At 44.3% G+C, this 18,435-nt stretch overlaps 1 protein-coding gene across 3 annotated transcripts in view; it reads left to right on the top strand.

Annotated features, from left to right (window-relative positions):
- The first annotated feature begins 679 nt into the window (after nucleotides 1-679).
- BRD3 (bromodomain containing 3) overlaps nucleotides 680-18,435 on the top strand; it is a 42,550-nt gene continuing 24,794 nt past the window's right edge. Inside the window, exons 1-2 of one of the 3 annotated variants that reach the window (XM_056351459.1) lie at nucleotides 710-806; nucleotides 16,073-16,186. The gene's annotated coding sequence lies outside the window, so the exon portion shown is untranslated. Of the gene's footprint in view, nucleotides 807-16,072; nucleotides 16,187-18,435 lie in introns of all 3 variants that reach the window. The other 2 variants (XM_056351458.1, XM_056351460.1) reach the window with 2 other exon arrangements.

Below are 18,435 nucleotides of genomic sequence, written 5' to 3'. Positions count from 1 at the left end.
ATGAAATGCACTAACCAGTGCAAACCATATCAAGTTGTGGGTTTTGATGGATTTTTTTTTTTTCCGCTACAGCTTGCATTGGCGGCATTCTATTTTTATTGCAGCTCGTATTAGTTCTTGCGTAATAAATGTGAGAGCGCATTACCCAATGCAAACCGCCGATTAAAAAAGAAAAAAAAGGTTGTGGGGGTGTAGGGGTGTGTGCAAGCCAGCTCCCACAGTTGTGATTTAAAACTCGGTCTCCCACAGCACGCGTGACCCTGCGTGGGTTTCAGCGGCGGAGCTGCGGCAACCCGCACGGTCCCAGTTGCACTTTTAAGGGCTCTTGTTGTGCCTTTAGAGCCCGAGAGGCGCGACGGCGGGCGGAGGGGGGAAGCCGGGGTTTTCCCCGGCAATGTCTGCCCGGGGGGACCCACCAGCCGCCGCCCCCCGGTGGGTTTTATCGCCCCGCGACCGCTCGGCACCCCGCCGGGCGTTTTTCCCGCCGGGGGGCCGTGCTTGCCCGCCCCCGACGCCCGCTGACCGGGGCATCACCCCTGCTGTTTCTCTCCCCTGCCCGCCGGTCCGGGGAGGGAGCGGGGAGCCGAGGGGGGGGACACCTGCCGGCTTCTGGGACTTGTAGTCCGGTGGCCAGCGGCCGCCTCTCCCCCGGCCGGGCCCGGGACTACCGTCCCCACATGGCCTTGCGCCCCGGCGCATGAGCTCTTGTGCTCTGTAGTGCATCTATTATACTGCCTTGCCGAGGATAAAAAGAAGAGCAACTGGAGGGACTATAAGGCAAACGTTGCTGGAGCTGCCGGGGCAAAGTAATCTATTTAATCTTTCCCTTTATTTGTTAGATGCTTGGGTGTGCATTGCTAGCACTGGGCCATGGTTTCTGGAGGGAGGGGGGCCGGGGAAGAAGGAAGGAAAGCAAAACCCACTTGGGAAAGGCCAACGCTGATTATTTATTTTTTTTTTTTCCTTCCCCTCCTCTCTTCTTCTGCTCCTTCTTCTTGCGAGAGCCCCGCGTCGCTCCCCGCGGCCCCGCAGCCTTTGTGCGCCGCGACAATGCAACAAAGCGCGGCGGGGCTGGCTGCAGCCTGGCCATTGATTTCCTCCCGGCCCCGCCGCTCCTGCCCACCCTTTTCTTCTTCTTCTTCTTCTTGTGCCGCTTCTTCTCCATCTTCTGCTCCCCCCTCCCTTTCTCGCCGAGCGCCCGAAGACGCCCCGGACGGGCGCAGCCCCGGCCCCGCGGAGCCCCGCGCTCTCACGCAGAAGGGGTTTTCTTTCTTTCCTTTTTTTTTTTTTTTTTCGGGTTTTCTTCTTCTTCCCCCTCTCTCGCTAGCTTTCCCTCGCTCGCTCTCTCTGCCCGCCATCTTTTGAAGGGGAAAATTAGGGGCGAGGAAAAAAAAAAGAGGGCTGCAGGCGCCCTTAAAAACAAGAAAAAAGAAAGAAAAAAAGGGGGTGGGGGGAGTGCTTTAAAAAAAAAAAAAAAAAGCGGGGGTGTGTGGGGGGGAGCAGGCAGCGGGAAGCCCCCGCTCCCGGCGGTGCGCGGCTCCCCGGCGGCGGCGGAGCGGGGCTCGGCGGCGGCCCCGCGCCCTGGGCGAGCGCCCGGGGCTCCCGGCCATTTCCCGCTGCCCCCGCCGCCGCCTGGGTCGCTGCCTTGCGAGCGGGGAAAAGGGCTGAGCGGGCTGCCTGTGATGCGCTGAAAAGTGCGCGTTTCGTGTTTTGTCCGCGTCCGCATGCATAGATGTGCCTATATGCGTATATACAGCTGCTTCGCTCGTGTCAATGTCTGCTGTTTACCGAACTTTTGCAAATAAATGGAAACCGAGGGTTCGTTGCGTAAACTTGATGTGTTTTATAGGTGTAAAAAGAAACGCAGATCACAGATTTTTATATAGAAGTGTCGCTATAAATAATGCTACCGATAATAAAATGTGAAACTTCAAAACTCAGCTGTACGCTTCCTCCCTTGATACGACTTGTTTGGGTTTTGCACCTCTTGGGCAGAGCATTATTTGTAGTCCGCTTGGTTTCACTTTCAAACAAAGCTGTAGTGTTTAGGTCGAAGATAAGTGTGCGTCTTTAAGCTACATGGTTCAGGCTTGCAGGGTGTTAACACGAAGTGTGTTTCCTACAGAAATTACTTTTGGCAACAAGGAGCATGCATTCTGTAAGGTTCATGCTAAATGTTATGTAACGATTCCGTAGTGTGGATATACCTTTTTGTTGATGTCTTTAGGAATCGAAAGTTTATAAAATAAACTTTTTTGGAAGAGCAAATATGATGGCTTTGCTAATACTTTGAACTTATATATTTTTTTTTTACATCTTAAGTTCCCTGACACTAATAAATAGTAGGTTAGGGGGTAACGCAATTAGCAAAGCACACCTGGTGTTCCTTGCTGGGAATAGAGAAGCATTTTTTTTTTTTTAATATGCTTGTTAGTGTTTTGAATGTGTTGGGTATCTGTGAGTGTGCTGAGGGTGTGTCTCTAAATTAAACTGGAAATTTAGGTTGAAAGCTCCAACTCTTGTCTTTAATTCACGCAGGGATAAGGTATTGGAGAGGACTTGGTGACTACCATATGTGCTGCAGTATATGGATGAGAAGTGCAGAATAAATATGCATCAATCAAAACAAACAAATCCCCAAAGTGATCTGGTTGCTTTACAAGCAAAACAACCTGATCTGTATTGCTTACAACTACCCAACCATTTGAGTGTACTGTAAATGCTAAGTCCTGCCCCTTAATCTGCAGATCACAGCGCTAGCAGGCTGCTGTGTGTCTTATTTTGTTAGTACAGAAGTTTGGGGAGGTTTTAATAATACACTGGGAAGCTCCTGCTGAAACAGGAGTAACTCCTGACCTCAAAGCCTTCCTTTTTGGAAGGAATAAATGCTGAGATTGTGTATTTCTTTCTCTTTAGTCTACACTGGTTAAAAATACTCATTCATGCATGTTCATTTAGTGCTTTGAGACAATGCTTAATAAAAGGATTGGGCAGAGGATAACGGTCTTATTCAGTATTCAACCTAAGCTTGTGTCCTGGTTTCAGCTGGGGTGGAGTTAATTTTCTTCTTAGTAGCTAGTGTAGTGCTGTGTGTTGGCTTTGGTGTAACACGCTGATGCTTTTAGTTCTTGCTACCTAATATTTCTATTAAGTCAAGGACTTCTTAGTTTCACAGGCCTTGCCATAGAGAAGGCTAGAGGGGCACAAGAAGTTGGGAGGGGACACAGCCGGGTCAGCTGACCCAAACTAGCCAAAGAGGTATTCCATACCATGGGACGTCATGCCCAGTATAGAAACTGGGATTGAAGGGGGTTGCTCAGGGACCGGCTGGGCATCAGTCATCGGGTGGTGAGCAGTTGTATTGTGCACCACTTAGTTTCTTTCCTCCCTTCCCTTTGGATTTCATTCCTTTCCCCCTCTCCCTCCTTTTCATTATAACTTTTATTGTTGTTATTGTTCTTTAAATTTTATTTCAACTACTAAATTGTTCTTATCTCAACCCTCGAGTTTTACATTCCTTTCCGATTCTCCTCCCCATCCCTCTGGGTGAGGGGGGAGTGGCGAGTGTCTGCATGGGACTTAATTACCGGCCAGGGTTAAACCATGACAGCTTGATTGTAATACTGTCTTCTATACACATTGCCTATATAGTGCTCAGTGCCGAGACAGTAGATGCTGCAGTTAAAGGCTTTTTAGTTTTAGTGACCTATGCATGCAGAGTTTAAATTGAGAAGGAATGCATGTGCAGTGTAAAGTGTCAGAGGTTTGTTCTTGAAACTGCCTGTGGAGTGTTAGTTCCGTTATCTTCAAGTAAAAACTAGGCTCTGTTGCCTTTGGAAATAAATCCTCTGTCATTTAAGCACTGAGGTGTTTTCAAAAACTTTAGTTCTTGTCATTTAAAAAATGCTTAGAAGAAAAGCATGCTGAAGTCTGATGTTCCAGCTCTGTAAGCATGCTAGGCCAGCAGTGCTCTTTGACTATCCTGTCTCTGAAGAAGGCTGGTTTTGTTAGCGTCTGCAAGCGCAAGTATTTCAGTAGGCTTTACAGCTAGTTGTTTCTTTGCGCTGTTGTAACTGTACTGGGTGCAATGACTTAAATCGCAGTTCTTAATAATCTTGCAAAATGCTTCTTTCCTGAGTTGCAAACTGTGTTTCAAAAATGTTATCCTTCAGTCATCTAAAATGGTGGGGAGTCTAACGGAGTTTCTTAGTATCCCCAAACCACGTCTGCAGGCCAGGGATCCTGCCTGACTGACCTGACGGTCTCTTCTCCAGTGAGCCTCAGTGAGCTGAAGGCAGTACACACATGTAAAGCAGTTTGCCTTGGTGAAGTCTGGGGCTTCCCGTAATTTTTACAGACACATCTTTTAATTGGTACAGATTTTGAAAGATGTTGTTTAATATTAACCTTTTCAGTTAGGGGTGGGGGCAGGCACTTGTTCAGTGGGTTGTGGGTTTCCAGACAAGCACCACTGCACTCCTAGAATCTCACTCCTCCCTGGAGTAATCTGGGAGCCTGATAGCTCTTGTTGATGGCACAAACAACTTGGGAGTCAAATCCCTCTCCTTGGCAGTAGCTGAGTGATGTAGTGAGGTCTAATGTTTCAAAGGCTTAATTACTTTTACAAAATATATTACTCTGTCTACTTTGGTAAGCTATCAGGTGCTTTCAGCACAGACAGAAATATACTTTGCTAAATAAATGAACAAAGAGTGTTTTGCATCTCAGCGTTGTTGATTGTTTCTCTTTAATCCTTGTTGCTCCTTCTCTGCTAATTTGCAGAATTCATTAATCCGCAGTGGGTTTCCCAATCATTACCATGAAATGTATGTTTTGTTTTGTTGTGTGTGTTGGTGGTGTTTGGTTTTGGGTTTTTTAATTGACACATTAATCTCCAGTAATAGCCCAGAACACCGTTGTAAGCAATAGAGTTCTGGGAGTTGGGAAGGAGCCATTGTTTGCTGTGCTGCTCAGTGAGCTGTCAGGACATTTTGGAAGGATGTGTGCATCGAGGTTTTCATTCCACAGTATCTGACTGTGACATTAGTGTGGTTTTGTCAATCGTTTGTGCTTCTTGGAGGTGAACCACTTTCTTTGGGGCACACTAACCAGCTTGTTGCTAAAGCCAGCATTGGAAGGATTTAAATTCTTCTGGAAAGCAGTATGGAAATTCACCGTAACTTGTTGCTTTTTCTACTATTTATTTTCTACTATTATTCTACTTCTTCTCCCATTCTTCCACTTGCCTCTATTTTGGATTCCTTTCACACCTTTCCAGACCTCAGTCTCTTTCTAGCTAGAGTCTGATAAGGTGACACCATCATGTCTGGAAGTATTTCAGCAACATGGATAACCAGGGCAGAAGCAAAGATTTGCCTCTCTCCTTTGCTGAGACCAGGGCTTGACATTTTCCTCTCCACGAGGAAGAAACCCCAACAAAATCCTCTCAACCAGTAACAGGTGTAGCAAAGACAATATGAGGTGAAATTTCTGTGCATGGGGGAACAATCTGAAACAAAACACTGTGGCTGAACTGATTCCATTTAGCCTCAAACTTTGAGATTTAGACTCAGTTCTGATTGACACAGGTCTGCTTTGGGAATGATCCTGTTTGCTCCTCTTTCCATTAAAAAGAGAGAGGCAGAAACAGAAAAGGATTCATATTTTCTTTCCTGGCCTTGAGAGCCTTTGTACTCTTGAAGCCAACACTTGGAGCTCTTCACTGACACAGCCGCACTGATACTCTTCCAGAGGACTTCATGCACTGACATAGGTAGATACAGGAGCAGAGACACACTGTGTGGCTGGCTCAGCTGCTGCAACCAAACCCAACCTGTATTGAAGAAAATGCACGTTTTTTCCTTGTGTAACCATATTTTCAACTGTTCAGTTTGTCCTTGCATAATGCTGTGGAGGGTGCCTGGTTGGGGATCATGCTTTCTTGCATCCCACCAATATGGCCATGCCAAGATAAATCTGTTCCCTAAAACTGCAGTGGTCAATAGGTTTGTCTGTAAGCAAGTGCAGAGTTTGCAGTACAGAGCTGTTTTGCTGGGAGAGGACGTAGCAGCCTTTTTGCTTACCAAGGCTGGTTTAGTAACTGTGCTGTACTGTGTGCTATAGTGAAACCGATACGCTGAGCAGATGTGTGTTCTGTACTGCATGTGCAAGAATTGTGTGTGGGTATAGTGGAGAATGCTGTTTCTTATTGGAAACCATTGCCTTTTTGCAACTTTTCTGTTGGTGCTACAGTTCTGTTCAGGGTCTGTGAAATAGCATTGAAGTGCAGCTCTTCAAGATGCCACATGAAAGAGGATACGCTCCCCCAAGTTACTGCTGGAGTAAGTGCTTGTCTGAGTGTGAGTGTTATGGATCAACCAGTGTGCCAGAAGAGTGTTCCTTTCCTGGGCAGGAGCAAGCCACATGAGAATAAATTGGGATACTTGTGTCCACACTGCCAAGGTTTTATTTCCTTTGACTTGAACTTGATCAATGCACAGGAGCTTTGGGAGGCTTAGTGCTTGCCTGTCCCCGCTGTGCAGGAAGCTAAGCTGTGGGTGCTCTTGGCAGGAGCTGTGTGGCGAAGCGTAGTTCCTCCTGTAAGGAGCCTGTCCATCTGTCCTGAGCAGTTTGTGGAGGGAGCAGTCTTCCTCCTTCAGGTGTGTTTGGCTGTAGGGAACACCTTCCCCTCTTCCCCTGAATTAGCAGCCTCTGCTGCCTGCGTAGAGAGAGGTAATAAACTTTTAAGGTCCCGATTTTTTCCCTTTCTCGCAGAGTGTTTGGAAGTTTAAATCAGATGTATAAACTCAGGCAATGGAAACTGCTTTGATGCCCCCTCAGGGAGCGACAGCAGCTTAAGTATCACAGTTTATTCACACCTCAGCTGACCTGTAACTTCCTTGCATAGCTGAGCAAATTTATGGATGTACCCAACCTTAGCAAAATCAGCGAGGCACTTTTCATCTGAAATAGTAGACTGCATACAGCCTTTTGCACTTGTTTGGCTATGTTTGCTTTAAGTTAACACATTGAGTTATTCTGGGACAGCATGCTTGTTCAAAGACAAGGTACTTAAATTGGTTTGGAAACAGATAACACTAAGTTGGTGCAACCTGTTTAGGGGAATGTGCATAGGGAATGAGTGGTGGTTGTAAACAGGAGGGCTACTGCAGTGTAACAAGTTAATTTTGGCACAGCTGCAATAATTAACTTGGTGGGTGGGTGTACTTACTATGCCCCATTACCAAGTATAACGTTACTGTGGCTCAGCTAACAAGGAGTATATTTATGTCACGGTAATTCAATCGCTTTCATTTCATTGTTTTCATCCCCTTAAACTGACTTGATCATCATATTTGCATGGGAAAGTTGCAGTGCTATAGCTGCAAACTCAGAGCATGATTTAAATCAGTGGCAGCTCATCCGTTCCTGCTACACTTGAAATACTTTTCGTTGTAAAACAAATCTGTTCTTTTTCAAAAGAGTAAATTTAGTCATTTAGATATATAAAAATAAATTTAAAAAATGAGTAGGAGAAAGTGTTGGAGCACAAGAAGTGCACAAGGGGAGGTCTATTGATGAAGAAAGGTATTTTGTCTAATGAATCACTTTGATGGTTCTGCTATGTACAGTGAAATGCTTCTAACAGGTTACCGTACGGATCTGTGCCTATTAGAAGGCTGTCTTCTCTGTTGATGTTTGCATGGAGCTGCCCCTAAGGATAACATCTGTAGCACTTGTGAATTATATTAATAATGCTGATATACGGCTGTGCAGTACTGGTGGTATAAGGCAGAATTGCGGAGTAGGTTATTAAGTACACAGAGCAGAAAACAATCCTTTAAATAGGTAATATGTTGGAATTGAATGTTGTTTGCAAGGACTCTATATTTTATACTTTGCTTAGAATACTTTTTGTACTTAGTTTCATTAAGAGGAGGTAATTTACCTGTTACATGTAGCCTCCTAAATTCAGTTGGAAGTGGAATTTGGCTGTATCTAACCCACCCCTCCCTAGCAGGTGTCATGAAGGACCTCTTGGGTGTTGTGGTCTATCTCTTAGAAACATGTTTAAAGAATACTGTAGTATGGGGAAAGGGATAAGGCAGATGGAAATTTTAGCTTTGCAGTTTCTTATGAGCGTTGTCCTTAATAAAGATCATTGTTTCCAGAAACCTGAGTCATGGTTAGTTGAACACCTTGTAAATACAGGTTCCTCTGTGTGTTTGCTTTTTTCCTTTAAATTTGGTATAATCATAACACTGAGAAGGAATTAATGTATAAATACATGGGAAAAGACTTTAATTGTAAATAGTATTAGAAATATTCATATCCCCATTTTACAAGTGGGGAACTGACAAGCCTACAGCATGGGGTGTCAAGAACTGAGCTGAGGTGTCAGCAAGCTCTTTTGTAGCTGTCTCTTCTGTAATTCTTTACAGGTGCAGCAGAAGCTTGGAGATGCTCTGCCCAGCAGGGAAGTATTTGAGCTCTCTTCTTCAAAATGCTTAGTGTCCAATAATCTCTCCTCTTCGAAATCAGAGTGCAGAAAAAAGAAACAGTCATGACAAAACCTGTTGTGGAAAGGCTGTGTAATTTGTTTGCTATATGCTGAATCAAAAGGAGTGAGTTTGAGGGGTTTTTTTTCCATGTATTGCAAAAGTACACAGCACCATATGCTGATTAAAAAGGGGAAGGGCAGACTCTCTTTTTTTCAGAACACAAATGTTTAACTGTGCAGATCACATCCTTTAAAAAGCAGAGAAAGAGAACCCCGTGAGGGTGTAGATGTACAATAATCCCATTAGGAGTTGGGAAGCCTGTGTGGGTGTTGCCATGTTATGCTTTAAAGGGTGCACCTGAATGCTTCTGTTGTGCATGTATCATCTGAAACTTGGGTCACTGCCAGAGTATGGGGTGGTGGTTTTTTGTTCGTTTGTTGTTGGTTTTTGGTTTTTTTTAAATATAATTTAACTGAAGTATGGTTCGTGGACTTGAAACTGACAAAACTGATTCCTGGAGTCACAGGATGAATTAGCAATAGTATCATTTGTTGGATAAGTCATGCTTTGGAGAAGGTAGGCTGTAAAGTAATACATGAACAGAGGGGAGTTAGGAGACAGAGCCTTGAAGGAAGTAGGTTATGGTACTGACCTGTGCTGTGATTTTTTTTTATTTTTAGTTTTTCAGACCATTACATCTTGCCAAATTGTGCCTCTTTCCGGGCCTGTCTAAACTGTGCGCTCCTTAGGACAGAAATTCTGTGCATGCTGTACTGTGCTTTGTCCTAGTCAGGGCAGCAGAGCCTCTTGGTCGTACTGCAGTTAGTGTCTAGGCACATCCTAATGAAACATGTTGAGGTGTTTAACCTGTCAATTCATTGCCCTAGCAATCAGTCAGGCTCCAGCTTTTATTCCATCTCTCCACCCCACTTGCAGTATTTGGTCATGAGCAGAGGCTGGCATTTCCTATGATGTGTACTGTCCTCATACAGTGTCTGGTGTGTGGTTATCCTTTCTGTGTGTATCTGTATGGTGTTAATAACGGTGACCAAGCCTGGATGAACCATACCAGGGTGGCTTTTCCCCTCTGCTCTAGTCTATATTTCAGAAAAGTAGAGTGTGTGTATGATGCAGCATTTTAACAGCAGCCTGTGGTCAGTCACACACTCAAACTGCATGAGATGGGAAGCTTTAACTTCTATCTTCTCACTCTGTTAATTCTTCCTTTCTTTTCCTGACTTTCTCTGGTTTGCTTTCTCCCAGAGGATGTAGGTTAACTCCTGTTTCTTCTTCCAGTTTATCTGCTCGGTAGTATTTGTACCTGTTTCTTTCCACCAGTTTTGCTTCTTGAAGGAAAGTGAGCAAAAGGAACCCTAGGCTGACTTCTGCTGAAGCAAGTATTAGGTTAAGGCTGTTCAGCATAGTCATCCAGTACTGAAATAATTGAACAGCTTCAGCCTGCTTGCTTGTCACTTCGGTGGTGTGTCAGGGATGGACCTGATGCTCCTGGACTTTTAGATGTATGGTTTCTTCTTAGTAGCTGTCAGCAAGTGAGATTTTTTTTTTTCCTCCTTTGCTGCTTGTGTGCTGTGGCAGTATTGCCTGATGGCTGGGCAAGCAGGAATCCACAAATGCCCTGCCACTGAGATCTGTTACAAGCAAGCTCACAGTGAAGGAGCATCAACCTGTCACAATGTTTCAGTCTCCCACTTAGAGAGCAGTTGGAAATGCTGACATGAAGAATGTTAATAAAGGGTGACAGTGGTTCAAACCCAAGTGAGCAAATGCAGTTGTAGTTCTGATTGGTATAAAGCATGGATTTGAATGCATAAACAAGGGTGGATAGAGGTGGAACAGTGGATTCTGTCCATCTATGAAGTTTAAAGTTCTAATAACACATTGAGAGGTGGAATAACAAAGGTGGCATCCAGCAGACTGCATTTGTGCCAGTTCGGAATTTGTGGAATTGGCCAGTCTGAAGAAGTTGTGACCAAGTCTGTAGAGTTTTGCTGTGCCCATCAGCAAGGTTTGAGTTTGGGATAACCAAACATTTTTCCCCTCTTGGCCAACTTCCATGTAAACATGGAGATTTTTCTTGACTAGGCTACAGTTTCTTTTTGTGGTATTCTAGGAAATGCTGTTGCACACCTACTGCTTGTGTAATGGGACTTCTCTAGCTAGGATCATGTTCTGCAGCAGTCCTGCAGTGAGAAGCTGTATCTTCAGGACTGGGTAGCATTGACTAGATCAGCTGTCATAGCTATTGTAACTGCAATGATGGGAGCACCTACAAGTCTGATGAGTCTGAATTAGACCCTCCAGCCCCAGATAACTAGCACTTATCCTCCTCCAGTCATTTTATCTCTCCCTAATAGACAGCAGGGCAAGGGAGTTGACACAAGTAGAGGGGCCAGAAAGTGTGGACAGCTTGAGTTTGTTTCTGTCTTTGCCCAAACCTTCCTTAGAAAGAGATTTATCTTGACTGACCAGTTAGTTATGCCTTATAGGTGATAAGCCTGCAGAACCCTGTGGCGAGGCACTGAGCCACAGAGACTGTGCAACTTACTAAGAGGGGAAAGTTGCTTAGCACTTTGCAGGATTGGGCTTGGAGTGGTTACTGAATCACAGAGGGAGATCTAAGTTGCTGTTTGTGTTGTGGTTTATACCATCCTTCCAATGTGCCTTCAGGCAAGTTCCTGCCTCCCCTAGGTCCCCTGCTCCCCCATTTGGCTCCTGATGTGCTGGGAGCTTGTATGGTGTGTGGCTATCCACCAGCATTTCCTTTTTGCCTAATGTCCAAGGCTGCAGGGCTTCTGCTGCACATGGGCTTTTGGGGGACTGCAGTAACCCCAACAAGTGCTAGAAATTCCCAAATAAGCATTCAATGTGTTGCAGTGCACTAGGTAAGAGAGAGCATATGCTCTGAAGCAGGTTCACCTTCTTGCTTTCTCTGTAAACCTTGGAGTACCTGCTGTCTGGCTTCTCTCTGGCTCTTCCCCTGATGATAAGGTGTTGTGGGTTCAGCCCTGTGGGTCATGCAAGGTAATTTCATTGTGTCTCCACCTTTCCCCTCCAGGAAGACATGGCACGAGCAGACTCTGCCCAGGCATGTGATTATCTCAAACACTTTCTTTGCCAAATCTGTTACGAAAATGAAGGCTGAAACAGCCCAACGCTTCTTCTCCATTGCCATTAAGGTATAATTGGTGTATCTTGTTGTGAGAGGCATTTTCCTGTGAAGCACCTACCCATTCCCATCCTATTGATTTAACTCTGCCTTCCCAGAGTGTTGATGTGTAAGCCATCAGCTGCTCTATGTACTCTGAAACCTGTTCATAGATGCTTATTTCAACTCCTACAGCTAAGCATTTGTTAACATTTTCATTATAGGTCACGCAGTAAATTTGCTGAAGTACTTCCTGGAAGATTTTTCACAAGTGCATTTCCCTTTATTTCAGAAATCTCAGTCCAATCCTTACTGCAGAGTCAGGTCTTAAAGCTGGCTGAGCTCCTCCAGTCAGGAATCAAACACAGAGTAAGCTCTTTAACCACTCGCACTTTTCCTTCCTCCTTTAGCCTTAACAAAACTGTGTGTAACTCAGGAGCTTGCGCAAAACTAGTGTATATCTGAGTTAAAATTTGCCTCCATGTTTTCAGAGGACCATAAAAAGCAGGGCTGGAAGAAATGTCCAGAGGTCATTCTGTCCTTCTCCCTGATCCAAGACAAGATCAACCATACCTAATCCATTACCAAGGCTGGTTACTTAAACTCTTATCAAAAGAAAATTCAGAGCTATGAAAACGGGCTTGTTATAGTGTGAAACATTGAAACATCACTCCCTGTACTTGAAACTGCAGCCTTTAGAAAGCAGTTGAGCCCTATATGATTTGTGTTGCGGGAGGTATGGGAAATGTATCTAAATTCTTGCTTAGACTTGATGGGAAGGTGCTTTCTGTGGCATTAGCAACTTAGGGGAGAGAGATACTCTGGCCTATAGATCAGGAAGACCTTAATTTTATTTGAGGTACCTAGAGTGTTGTTCATAGAGGTCCCCAGTGCTTTTGTAGTCAAGATAATGTGATTTTTGGGTACCCCTAAGTTTGACGGCATGATACCTTAAAGGCATGAGGCATCTCAGAGCTGTGTGATTTTGAGGGAGCACTGAATATGTATCAGAAATGAAGGTCCTTGAAATTACCAGTTTCTTCTGGCTGATTCTTATCTGCTGGTTATGAACCCATAGGCTTCTTACTGAGGAAACACCTGCTCTTGTAACAGCCAAGGAGAGACCAAGGGTGGGAAATCCATCTGCATAATCTGATGAGCATTAAACTAACCAAGTCAAAAGCCAAGGAACTGACTTAATCTTTTGTGATCTTTTCCCCTCCCTCATGCAGGGGTAAGTTAAGGACACGGTTGCATCTCCCAGTCTCAGGATGTTACTGCGGCTGTGCTCCAAGTAATGTGCATGAAAAGCAAATCTCTGATGTGTGGAATTAATGACTTGGGAGACAACAGGGGCAGCTGAATGGACTTCCAGAGTGCAAAGCTGCAGTGTGCCATAGGGGCACTCACAAGCCAAATTCCTACTTCTTGCAGTGAAGCCAAGTGCAAAAGCTTTATCCCCAGGTCTTGAGGGGGTGGCATATTGTGATCATATTGTGATAGCGTGCATGTGTCTGCCAAGGCAGTGCTGGCTAATAGAATAACTCGTCTGTCCTCAAGTCTTGGTCTCTAATTGCAGATCCTTTGAGTTTGAAGAGAACATCAAGGAGTAGTAGGTAGTGAAAGCTGCCTGAAGTTCAATTCCTATATAGGACTGTGAAAGGAAAGGAAGACAGAGTAGGAGGAAAAGGAAGACACCCACCAGCTTTGTTTCCTTCGGAGCAGCCTGGAGGAGTGGTGGTGTCGCCCTTAGTTTCTACAGCCATAGAATGAAAGGGGTACAACCCTCAATTAATAATCTTACCTGACTTCAAGGTTGTGTTGAGATGTAGTAGTACTGCGCTAAACCTCTCCTGCAGTTATAAGAAAGTCTGGGCAAGATGATCATGGACCTGCTGCTTCTCTGAGATGGGGAGTAGCATAGATGGCAAATTTGACCAAGCTTCCAACTGTTGCTGCTGTTGGGGGGAAAAAGGGACTAAGTGTCTGCTTTGGTGGTTGCAAGGAGTGTATGCAGGGGAGTAATACTTGGAGCAGTAGCATGGAGATGACTGCTCTAGCTGCCTTGCTATCTCAGTATGGTTCTGGCTGCTGGCTCCATCCTACCTTCAAAGAGCCTTATCACTGGATTTCATGCCTGTGAGCAGTGCTGCTTCAGAGGTGCTGTTTCTCTACTCGCTGGCTAGTTTCACTAGCTGGGGTTCAGGGCTCTGCTCTCGGCTCTGCCGCCAGCTCACAGGGTGGCCATGGGCAGGTCACTTCAACACGATATGATGTCAGAGTTGTGAGCATCGGCTCTTTGAGGTAGGAATGGGGTCTTACTGTGTGCCTGCAGAATGTGAAGTACTGAGGGACCTTGGTCTCTGCACAGCCTCCATGTGCTACTGTAATGTAAATAATAATGTGGAGATAAAGATGAGGTCAAGGAACATCTCTTAAACTTGATAATTTTCCCTGATGGGAAGATTTATGTTGCTGTTTCTGGCTGGGCTGGAATTGTGCCAATTTTTGATCAGTGTCCACGTAACCATGCAGAAATACTATAGCAAGGGGAAGAAAAAAAAAAGTTGTTGAGCTCACATGCTAATATAAAGCTTGCTACATTCTAATTTTGCAATCAAAACAAATACCATCCTGTACTGCACAAACAGCAGCAAGGGAGTGAGCCATCCGTCAAATCTTCGGCGCTGCCAAAGGAAGTGGCAGAACCGTTAGCTGAAGCAGCAGGCTTACTGGCACAGTGCACATTTCATGGGGCTTTATAGCTGCTTTTAAAATAGTCTCCACCACTGCAGACAGTCTGTGGGCTGCATCAGCCGAGTAAAATGTTATCCTGCTAGTACAGGGAATTATTAACATATTTTCTCCATGCCAGCTGTCTCTCCACTGACTGACCCATGCAAGCAACTCAATGAAAGAAAGTTTAAAAAAAAAAACAAACCTTAAACAAACCTTCCAACCTAGCTGGGTTTTTTTGAGGATTGGTTTAACTGAAGGATGTGCCAAACCCCATAGCTGTACTGGATGCCACTCCGAGGTTGCAACTTAGCACAAAAGGACAGACTTAAACTCCAGAAAAGCAAGATTTATTTGAGTTTGGGTTTGGGTTTTGCTTTTAATTATAGTCTCAGACTGGGATGAGCAAGAAGGAGGAGAAATGTGCAGTGCAGGAAGAAGTATGCGCTCTTCATGTATGACAGCAAAAGGGTATACTTAAATTTGTAATATCAAAACTGCAGCCAGAAAAATGAAGAACATTTTCTGTTCCTCAGACCTGTAATGCTCAAGTAACAGAATAACTAGCAATTTAAAAATAAATTTAAGAAATTGTTACTCCAGGGCTAAAAAAAAATCCAACCTTATAGAAGGTGCACATGGTGGGCTGTGCCAAGGCTGGTTTTGGCAGTCCTCATTCCAGGCTTGTACAGTCCATGTACAGCGATACTCTGGTTCACAACTGGGATCCCTAGTGATTTAAATAATGATTGATACTAACACAACTTCAGCAATGCTGAAGTGCTTAAACGAGAGGTGTGTGTTTTGATTCTGCTTGTAGTTATGGGACAATCTGTGTAAGCTTGCTTAGTTTTTGTGTGTGAGCCCAAGTGTCCCGTTAGATGATTTGTGTGGTGAGTTGAGATGTCAGATGGTCATGCTTATCACTTTCCCCATTTGATAAATGAGGTCTCACAACTAGTAGATTTCTCAGGCAGGGCTGTGTCCTCTTTGAATTCAGTGTCATACCCTTTGGACATTTCCAAAGTATTTGTACCCTCAGCTTCCTGATGCCTCAAAATCTGATTTTTATGTTCTTTAAAAAGGTATTAGTTTTAAACTTCAGAAGTAAAAGAATGGATGTAGAAACAAATCTTTAGTTTTAAAAATTAAGGAATGATCTGATATCAGAGCAGCTTCCCCAGCAAATGATGAGGAAGCTGGATGGACTGAGGGTTAAAAGGGTGCAGTGAGGCACATGCACATTAAAGCTGTATTTCTGCCAGGAACAGATCCTGCCAGTGCTGCTGAGATAGCCCAGGTAGCTATTCCTGTCTTTCAGCTGCAGGATCCAGCATTTGAATGACAGTGCTGCTAAGAGGTTTGGGGTTCATAGCCACTTTTGGTTGTAATAACCAATGAGTTGGAGCATAAAAGTTAAAAGGGGATCAGCTGCCAGAGGACTAGCTGAGTTGGCTGTCTTGATTCTGCCCCTCCTACTTTTGGTAATGTTATTAATTAAAATCCTTTCTGAGTTGTGTCACTGATGACTGTTACGTGCTTCTCTTATGTGGACTGTACAAGCCTTGTTCAAGCTTGATGGTCTGAATGTGCACATGAAGAGGCAGTGCCTCTCTACAACTACAGAAGTCTTTTCCAACCTAAGCAAGTCTATGATTCTATGTCCCAGAGAGTTTGCAAGCTGGCTGGGTGGAGCAAATGAAGACAGAAAGGAACTATCGCTGTCTCTGTGGCACAGATGAGGAGGAGCTGTGGTGTGAAGATACTGGACGCCTTGGTTAAGGTCAGAGAGGGAGTCTGGGAGAGGCAGGAGCTAGGGCTGGGGTCTTTTTTAAGAGTTCTGGGATTTAATACAAATTAATTTTAAAAAATTATTACTAAATGGAGCTCGAGGTAGGAGGACATCAGGGAATTCAAATGGAAAGAGTATCATTGTATTTAATCTTAGGTTATTTAAAGGGAAGACTTAAGTTACACTGCATAGTTTCAAACTTGTGACTGAAATGCTCTATAGCAGTAGGAAGTGTTCTCCGTGGGAGTTTTGTTTCCCATCAATCCTTGCATTGAATTCAGTTTGTTAATCAAGACAGCAAACAAAATGCTTCAGTGGTGGTCGCCAGGGGCCTGCAGTCAGCGTTGTGTACACTCAGATGATGGATGTTGTTCAGAGGCCTTGGGATCTGAAATCTACGCGGAGAGCTGCCCAGAAGGAGACTGAGTGAAACTTCCTAATTATCTGGTTTTTTTTTTCTTTCTACTACTTTGTCTATTTCCCCGCCTTGATCTGAAGATCACATTTTGCGATATTTCTGCTGCTGCTTTGAGTTATCAAAGAGTAGGGACCAGAGGCCTGATTCTGGATCTATACTTGTGCCATATACATGGCACAAGAAAGTCTTACTATTGCCTCTGTTTTTTCTACATCCTTGGCATACAGTGGGACTCATGAATGGGTGGTGGCAGGGTCAAAACTGGTCTTGTCTGTTCCTTGCACACATAAGCATATGTACATATGCAGAGATTTGGGTTAGGTTTTTAATAATTTCATTTTTGATAGAAGCACTATGAAAAATAAACTATACAATTAACTCTTTAAAAAAACAAACAAACAAAATAAAAACCCCGAAGCCAAACGAAAACACAACCGATCTGGTTTCTGGAACCAGGGACAGCTGTGAGCCAAGCCAAAATGGTCCCCAGCAAGGTGCACCCGGAGTACCTGGGTGCTCCTGATGGCTGTGGCACCCGCAACACCGGCTACTTTACCGTGTGTTTCCCTATGCCACAGCGTCACTGGGGTGCTGGAGTGTTTTCCTAGTTACAGAGCTGCTGGGGCAGCAGCTGGCATCCAGAATACAAATGCCCCTGCTACCTGGGCAAGCCTGAGAAGACTTTAAACATCCCTCTCTGCTGCAGATCTGTTTGTTTGTACACATCTGTTTCTGTAAAGTTCCCCCAAATTAAGTATGTGTTTACTTTGTGCCATCTAGTCAGCAGCTCGGAGGGTAAGTTGATGTTCTAGATTTTTTTGGATACTCAGTAGAGATAATTAGGGAATGTATCAAAGAAAAGTCTTTTGTTTTTATCTAGGATGTCTTGCTCTCCTCTTCCTGTACTACTGCAGCTTCTGTCTCTGCTCATGTTTCACTGTACAGCTGAGAACCGTATGTCAGTGAGAGTATTTGTGTGGCTTTCTGAACATATTTGAAATAATTTGCCTCTAGAAAGTGATTGTGGTCTGTTTGCCATGAGAAGAGTAGCTGCAGTCCTGATGTGAATTGAAATATCAAATGTTTATGAAAGATGACATAGCAAAGCTGTTTACCATATGGTATACAAGACACAGTTATGCTAGACCATTTTTCCCCCTGCATTTTGCTGAGGGAAACAAAGAATACAATAATACAGTTTGTATTTTCTTCTGTATATCATATGTGCCTTTAAGAGAGAGCATGACAGTGCTGGCTTAGCCAGGTCATGGGATGTAAGTATAATAATAGTAATTATTTATATCTAGCCTGTATCTTGAGACTTCCATGCTAAACTGAGGGCCCAGTCAGGTGCGCGTAGTAAGGGACATAGACATTTTTGGGATTCAAAGTGGAGATCACTTCAAGTTAGGATATTTCTGGTGGCACCTTTCATTCACAACTGTGCACAGCACCTCTCTTTGCCCTTCTTTCATTTCTCTGGATTGAGGTCCTCTGACAGCTGTTGTCTGCTCTTGATTATGGGATTTTAGACTAACCATTGCACCAGCGTAGAGACTTGAAAGTTGACTCAGTGCCAGCCCAAATGGGTCTAGAGACAACATGGTTAAGTTTACAAGGAGCTGCAATCTGTGGATTTACTAGCTTGGGTCAGTGCGTTCATGGGAGTCTCTGCATTCCTCACTAAATGTATTCCCTAACCATGTTCTTATGCTACGCCATGTGTTTTCATTGCACAAAAATGCTCTCTGAGCTAGATAAAGCAAGAACTAGCCCTGTGAAATGTACTGGCTCTCTACAGGCTTTGAATTGGGGAATTGCT

Source organism: Falco biarmicus, chromosome 9, assembly GCF_023638135.1.
Source record: "Falco biarmicus isolate bFalBia1 chromosome 9, bFalBia1.pri, whole genome shotgun sequence".
NCBI classification, from domain to species: Eukaryota; Metazoa; Chordata; class Aves; order Falconiformes; family Falconidae; genus Falco; species Falco biarmicus.
This window is presented reverse-complemented; position numbering and strand designations above follow the sequence as displayed.